At 39.4% G+C, this 7,882-nt stretch overlaps 1 non-coding gene across 1 annotated transcript; it reads left to right on the forward strand.

The window, feature by feature from the left end:
- Positions 1 to 7,776: 7,776 nt before the first annotated feature.
- trnaa-cgc (transfer RNA alanine (anticodon CGC)) lies at positions 7,777 to 7,848 on the forward strand. Its single transcript has one exon. It is a non-coding gene; the product is annotated as a tRNA-Ala (tRNA).
- The last annotated feature ends 34 nt before the right edge of the window (positions 7,849 to 7,882 follow it).

Raw genomic sequence — 7,882 nt, forward strand, 5'->3', positions numbered from 1 at the left:
AAAAAATCCATACAAATTGCGAAGGATAAAATACTCATCTGTTTTGTCAGTGCAGAGGAAATACTGCCAGCTGGCAAGGAAACGAAAACGATTTTTTTGTCTTTAGCCAAAAACCTGTGAATGTAGAAAAAAAAGGTGACGTGCCTTAGTTTCTATGGCACAATCAGTCATCGTATCCTTCAGTTAAACATAATGTTGGTAAATCAAAAGTCCCCAGAGACGCATTTCAAATTAATCCAACCTCAACACCGTCTCCCTAAATGTGATGGGGTTTCTTTGGATGTCCTTAAGCATCCTGATAGTTGCAGAGATTTCAAACTTTTGGCACAAGTCAAACTACAAGAAGTTAATAGTTGAGCGCCTAAGTCAATATCACCGGGAATGTGACTATGCAAACTTAAATAGTATTCAAAATATTGCAATTTTGTTGTAGTTTAAAAAGATATTTTAGCTGGGGATCCTCAAATGATGAGGGTAGAGAAGAGAACCATTCTACACCATAAGGAGTGCTTAACGTGTGATAAAAGTGTTTTTTAATCACAAAGTGAAAATATTGAATTTGTCTTTCACTTAGACGTTCATCAAAAGCTCATTAAACAATGAAGGAGAGGCTCGTGTTCCGAATTCTCTTCGTGTCTCATTGTCTTTCTTTGATTTTTAAAATGTACACTGTTGGCTATTCACTCTTCCTAACACGATTAAAGAGCCGAGTTTAGTTTGGAGGTAAAGCATCTCATGCATCGTATGAAGCTCTGTTTTCTATCACCAGCGTCTCCACTCTGGATTTCTTTTTAAGCGCGATATCTTTTCTGTGATTTCTTTCGTTTGAATTCCCTCATGTGTGAATTTCAGCGCGACACATAAACTCGTTTGTTTTAAAGAGATGCAATTTTTAAAACAGACAAAATGAAAGACTTATTAACTAAATACACATAGAAAACGTGCACCTAATTGAGAAAATTTGGACTGGGGCGATGTATTATTGTAGCGGCGCAAGCTCACAGTGGTGCACTTGAGGAAAGCGGTACAAGGGCCAGTGGCGCATTGGATAATGCATCTAATTACGGATCAGGAGACTGTAGGATCGTAATGCTCTTAAACCCAGTACCATAACCGCAGTGTGTTCAGTCCTACACAACCTTTCTATTGACTGAATAAACCTCCTGTTCCATCTCCATCTTCTTCCCGCACATTCCGGCTATTTCAGCACCGTTATTGTTGGACCACAGTCACAGATACGTAAGGGACACTATTCTGAAGAACTGTCTTAAATAAATAACATTGCAAAAGGTAACAATAAGGGTTTCTTAACGTAACCTTACATTTGGCCGTACAATACAATTTTCTGTACCCTCAAATAAAAAAAATCTTACTGCTTTCTCCTGAGAAGTGTAGTGTCAAATACAAGTGTAGTGTCAAATCACAATAAATTATTCATCAAATATACTAAATTAACACCCAGATATGACAGATATGACAACACACAGCTATGACAGAACACATTGAAGACTTAAGCCCTTTACATTTTGATTTCCTTAATTTCCATTCTCTTCCCTCTCCAGGATAACTGAAAACTAACTTTAATAAAGACTATATATGCATTACTTGTAATACAGCTACTAATAAAGATATACATGGAACTTAACTATTAGTAAATAACACTTTTATTAATAAAAACGAGTATTGATAACATTCATTGTCAATACTTGTGGTGTCTGGAAAGCAATTTTATTTAAATATAATAATAATTTTCAAGCAAGTGGTGCATAAGCTTGTTACTTAATGAGTACATTATTTCCATTACATTCAAGACAGTTCTAATGTGATCGATTGTTCTGCTTAGTCCGCTACCGAGTTGCTTAAAACCTATGAAGAGGTGGTTTAAGCTAGACTCCTAATGCAGTAACATCTAATGGGCAGCAGCTTTTATTTTAGGTTTGTTGCAATTGAGAACAGGTTTAGTACAGAGCTGCTGACAAATTTCAGCGGAGTTTATTGTATATACGTTTATTGCAATTGACCCATTGTAGCTACCAATCAGCACCAAGAAAAAACAAACTTCACTTGTGCTTTTTAAAAAAAGGGACACAGAGTAGTAGTTTATGTGGTAATTTCAGGTACTGTACAGTAATGCATGGGGTCCTATCAATAGAAAAAAAAAATAGTTGTAACCCGAAAACACAACAAACACAAAACGAGAAGTCTTCCGGGAACCTAGGCAAATCCCTGTATTAGTCTAACAACTATGAAAAAAAAACAACCAAACGCAACAACTTCAAAAGAAGAAGAACATTACAAATCTGGGGATCAACAAAAACACAGAGTCTAATGCGAGAGCTTTTTCAAGTCTTCAGTCCTCCTCTCGTCTCAGTAGACCTCTCTCATATATTTGTGTACAGGTCAGCTGGAGGTACACAGCTGATGGTAATTTAAGTAGGGAGCTGCGTCAGCATGCATGGGCTTCAAAGAAAAAAGTCAAGGTTTATTCCATGCTGAAAAAAGAAGGAAACACAATGTTTAATCTGTGGAGCCTTGTTCGATTGTGACTCAAAGTAAACTTTTACTTGTTCATTTGATGTTAATTTATCTCCATCAAATATCTAGGAGTATCTAAACTCAACAGGTGCTTTCAGTAGTTAAGTACACTGCTCCAGACGAGACTCAAACTCACAACCTCAGCATGACTCCACTGTATATTGCTGTAGAAGTACTGCACACTGACCGATTGCACCACTGGAGCTGTGCAAGTTATGCTCCTCATACAGACTGACGCTGCAGAAACACAGGGTGAAAACGATTTCGGTTGTGGATCCATCTCCACATGGGGAACAGTAAAATAGCAAGGAAAATACAAGAAAAGATACTGAAAGAATTGTACTAACAGCAAAAGGGGACGGAGGGAGGTGGTCAGACAAGTAAATCAGCCTGGCAGATTATTTGTAGCGACATTTTTTGAGTCAATCAGCACACAGATTTTTCTTCATGTGCCTTAAACTGTGCAGTTTGTATTTCTGTTGTAGATAGGTTTCTTCAGAAGTCCAGTAAATTGACAATAATGGAGAACTAGCTGACGCACCCCGTCGTGAAGACCCTCTGTAAGGTGATTACACGTTTCATTTTCAAGTCGCCTCCTTTACACGCAATTGCAGCCCTGACACTGAGAGAAAGCATGAGAAATGGCTTCAATTTCAATGTAAAAACTCACCATAACACGGACTTACACTGGGAAAAGGTGATTGCACTTTCTGCTTATTGCTACGGCCTTCCCCCCGGTTATGAAAATGTCTCACAGTTCTGACACTGATGTGTGAAAGACAATGTAACAGACTATCAAAATCCTGAAGTACAAGAAATTTTAATGCACCATTTTTTTTAATATGACCCTCTGATCCTGGCATGTCAGAATACATTTCGAAAAAGTATGGCATGAATTGCACGAATTGCAATGGCACAAATTGTTGAAAATATCACTGACCTTGCCGATATTTGCAGGGGATACGAATGTTTTGCACATGTTGAACTACAACACGTAAAAATTGAGCTCCTTAGTCATTATCACCGGGAATGTCCAATAATGACGAACATCAGTAGCTTCAAGGAAACTTAGACTCGCACATGGAGTTTTATCTTCGAATGGAGGGTGGGAGAATTCATTTAGACTCTCGTTGCTCATTAGCTAAACTATATGACACAGCTAAAAATAGCTAAAAATATGACACAGATTTGTTCGAGAAACTTGTAATCACCTTGAAAAGAGTCTTCTTGAAGATGTGAACCAGCTAGCTCTCCACTGTCAATTGACAGGACTTTAGAAGAAACTGTTCTCATACAACCAACATACAAATTACACATCTTAAGTCACATGAAGAGAAATCCTTGTACTAAATAACATAAAACTGTCACTGCAAATTATCACCAAGCTGTTTTATGTGTCTGACCACCTCTTTCCTACTTTGCAGCTTTTCTTCATCGCTATTTTACTGTCTCTTTCCCCCATGTGAAGATGGATCCACAGCCGAAACTTTAGGTCAGTTCCTGTTACTCTGTCCGATTGAAAGAGCTGTATTAAAGGCACTCCCACCTCTGCAGGAAAGTTATTGCTGCTCTAAACACAATATACTGCAGCCAAATATAGCGATACTGTCACTGCCTGTGGGTCACGTGTTCCTGCTGTCAGCCTATTATATCATGTCCATCCACACCCAGAAACATTACTGCTGTAGCACAAGAGTTATATACATGTAGGCGCAGTCAATAGAGCATGAACCTCTTAATCTCAGAACTGTGGGTTCAGCCCCCACATTGGGTCCCTCTGTGTCAATTTGATCCCCCCAATCCTCCTAGCATGACCTGATGGCGTAACAGTGATACCCAGTGCCTTATATGACCTTTGCGTAATTCAGTTTTCTTTCCACTTGATTGAGATTTTCATCTGAAATCATCGGCCAAACAAGAGTTTGTCTAAATCGAGGGAGATCTGCTCACAAGCAAGTATTAAACACTTCAGCATTTACTGTTCGAATACCACACTTTGTCAAAACACTGCCGCTTCTTAAGCTAATAAGTAATGGTTTTTGAGCACGCATTGTATTGTTAATGCTTGTATTAAAAAAGCATAAATTCACATAATGGAATTTGGAATGAACAAAGTAGTCCAGCCCCTTTACAACATTACATACCCACTGATTAAAGCTTAAAACTACAGCAGCAGGAGTAACAATAATGGCAACAACATGTTTGGAGTTCGGCATTTCATTTATACTGCGGAAACATCGTATCGGAATGAACTGCCCGAGATAAAAGAGTAATTGCGGCTTCAGATCGTTTTTACACAGCATTGCGTTGTTCTGTTCATGCTGACTATACGCTTTAAATTTGTCATTTACTGCAAGCGTTGCTTTTCCAGGCTTTTCGGAAATTCCTCGCATTTGAGCCAGCACTAAAATATTTCATTCCCGTCGCTGAATACATCGTGGAAACGGTATTAGCAACGGAATGCTGTCACACATGAAACCTTTTTGTTATTCGGTTCTGAAGTTTGAAAATGAAAATAAAACGGGGGTCACTTCATAGGCTTGAAAGAAGTCCAAGCAGCATAAAAACCCGCGAATTCTCACAAAGGCTGCACCTTTCTTCTGCTTTTTGTATAAATCAGCCTTAAACATTTGAATGCATACCTTACTGCTGCTAATCACATTCACGTGTTTACGAAGCTTTTTTCTGTCCGTTATGTTTTTGCTAAGTAGTTTCTCCGTTTTCCTCGTACTGTGATTGTCAGCGAGCACAACAAGACTGAAACAGTGTAAAGGCAGGTAAAAAAGACAGGGTAAAACGCCTGACTGTCGGGAGTGGGATTTGAACCCGTGCTTCTATTTGGAGAGCGAAACACAAAGCTTAAAAGACACGAAGCTGTGAATTTGCTGTTTTAAACCGCTCGACTATCCTGAAGAAATGGGTGCTGATTGCACCAGTTGAATCCGATTTTCCGTAACTTTAGGACGATTGATACGACTGGACGAACACAATTTGTGGCGTTTAGTATGACATGGAAAACGGTACCGGAGCATTCGGGACCGGACTACCAGACTCAGAAACAGTTTTTACCCCCGCACTATTAAACTATTAAACTCCCAGCCTCTCTCACTCTCACCTATGATCTGAACCTCCCAGTGCCTTCTTTCTTACCAAAAACCCAAACACACATTGAAAATCTACCTCTACCATACATGTCAAAAGCTCATTCCCCATAATTTCTATCCCTTTATTTCATTCTTTTGATGCATGTTTTTGCACATAACCTGTTACCTTTTTGTTGTTTTGCACACTTCCTGTTGTTGTTTTTTGCACATCGGCTGTTGTCTCTGTCTTTCTTTTGTAATACAATTGTATTGTTGTTGTGTTGTTGTGTTTTTTTCTTTGTACTACTTATGTCCAAGAGCTAGCTAAATAGCATTTCGTTATACCATATACCTGTGTATAAGTATAATGACAATAAACTTGAACTTGAACTTGACATAGTCTTGCAGGCAGTATATTATTTTATCGTTTACTCGTTTAAAAAAACAGGGTCTTCTCGTTCCTAAGTCAGATTTTTAGTGCTTTCGAACGTTACTTCCAACCTGGACTGATAGCTCACCCGATCTGTTTGTGATGAGACCATGGAGTGGGGGGCTGTACCAGGCGCACGTTCCTTCCCAATGCTGAGGCGATCATTCGGAAGATAGTTGTGAAGAGAAACAAGCTTTGTCGACTAAAAAACAAGAATACTAATCACTGGCGACAATTATGCTCTCTTACTATTGAGACTCCTACATTGCGAGTTTTTTGAAGACTTTGAAACTAAAGGAAAGCAGTGACAAATGAAACAGGCACAGGTGAGGTGGGGACGCATTCCCTAACGATCTCTCCTGTTTTAGAAATGCTTTATAAGGCGTGTTTGATTCAATGGACAAACAGTATACTAACTGTACAATGCAGATCTATGCGGCATTCGTACTGGATTTGAGTGGGATTCTGAAATACTTCTTGCAAAGGTATTCAGACTTTCTAGAACCTATAATACAACCACAGACCTGAAACTCCCTAGCTTCCAATCTCTGATGTTGCTGTCCTTAAACTCGGACGTGATGTTCTGCAGACGTGCAGTGTCCCTTTGCTCTCATTGTTTTCAAAACGACCTCCGTTGTCGGGCGCAGTTGAAGTAGAACTGGCCTGACTGCACAGGAAAGTACGCAATGATAAAATGTTTCTACGGCTCAAAATGTCCCTTTAGACCCTCGTCATGTCTCTGTGAGGAACGGGCAGGTAGAGAGGTTTAACAGATGCTCATGATGTTTCACACGGGGTGTTACCTGTTGTAGTGTTTCAAAAGATGTGTTAGCGGACCACAGATTATCTTGATAAGATTTGGGTTTGTACTGGCTGGGATTCAAACCCGACTCAATTATTTGGAAGGCGCCTGTACCACCAACGCACTTCCGAGAAGCACCTGCAAATGATCACAATCCTTTCTCTCACCTACAAAGTTATGGAGACACAGACGTCCAAGGAAAACTAATTTTATTCACTCAAGGCTACACTCTTTTGTTGTGATGTCATTTTAATTAATATTAGCTTTGATAAGGTGTCGTTTTGCCTCTTAAAGTTAAAGTCTGCTCCTTTCTTCCTGGTATAGAAATAACATGTTCCATCTTTGTTTAAAAACACCGCTAATTATTCAGCACTAATTATTCAGCTCTAACGCCGTTGTGCATTGACAAGACATCTCAAAAGGACTTATTAAATAAGAACACGATCCTTCCTGTTACCATTCCTGTGGTTGGGGCGTTGTTTCACCCTTTTATGTTCTTCTACAATATTTGCAGACAGGGCTTTATCACTCGGGTTGTACAGAACAAGTGTGCATCGGTCCATGAAAATCATCAGTAGTGCTGTTTTTCTATGCATAGTTTAATCAAGAGCACTTAAAAGATGCAAAAAGCTTTTAAATAAAACAGAATTGAAAGACAGTCGAGTAAGGAGGTAGAAAAAAAGCACTCCCCCGTCTGGGAATTAACCACCGTCGCACGTGTGACTGGATACAAAAATAGTAGATTAATTTGTGCCCAGTCTCTTGAAGCTTCAATGCGATTATTTTTCCTTCCTTATTTCTTCATTCCCATGAATTTACTCTGTAGTAGAGGAAACGCGAAAGTGGGAAACTGCAGGCATTCTTCGTGAGTGGTGGATTGTGATCAGTGAGCATCTGGACAAGTCTGTTCCATTACGTTTTCCATCGGGGATGTAGCTCAGTGGTAGAGCTCATGCTTCGCATGTATGAGATCCCGGGTTCAATCCCTGCCATCTCCAGGTGCTTTGTATGACAGTACTCACATCGCAATTT

This window comes from Atractosteus spatula, chromosome 10 (genome assembly GCF_055471065.1).
Source record: "Atractosteus spatula isolate fAtrSpa1 chromosome 10, fAtrSpa1.hap1, whole genome shotgun sequence".
In the NCBI taxonomy this organism is placed as follows: domain Eukaryota; kingdom Metazoa; phylum Chordata; class Actinopteri; order Semionotiformes; family Lepisosteidae; genus Atractosteus; species Atractosteus spatula.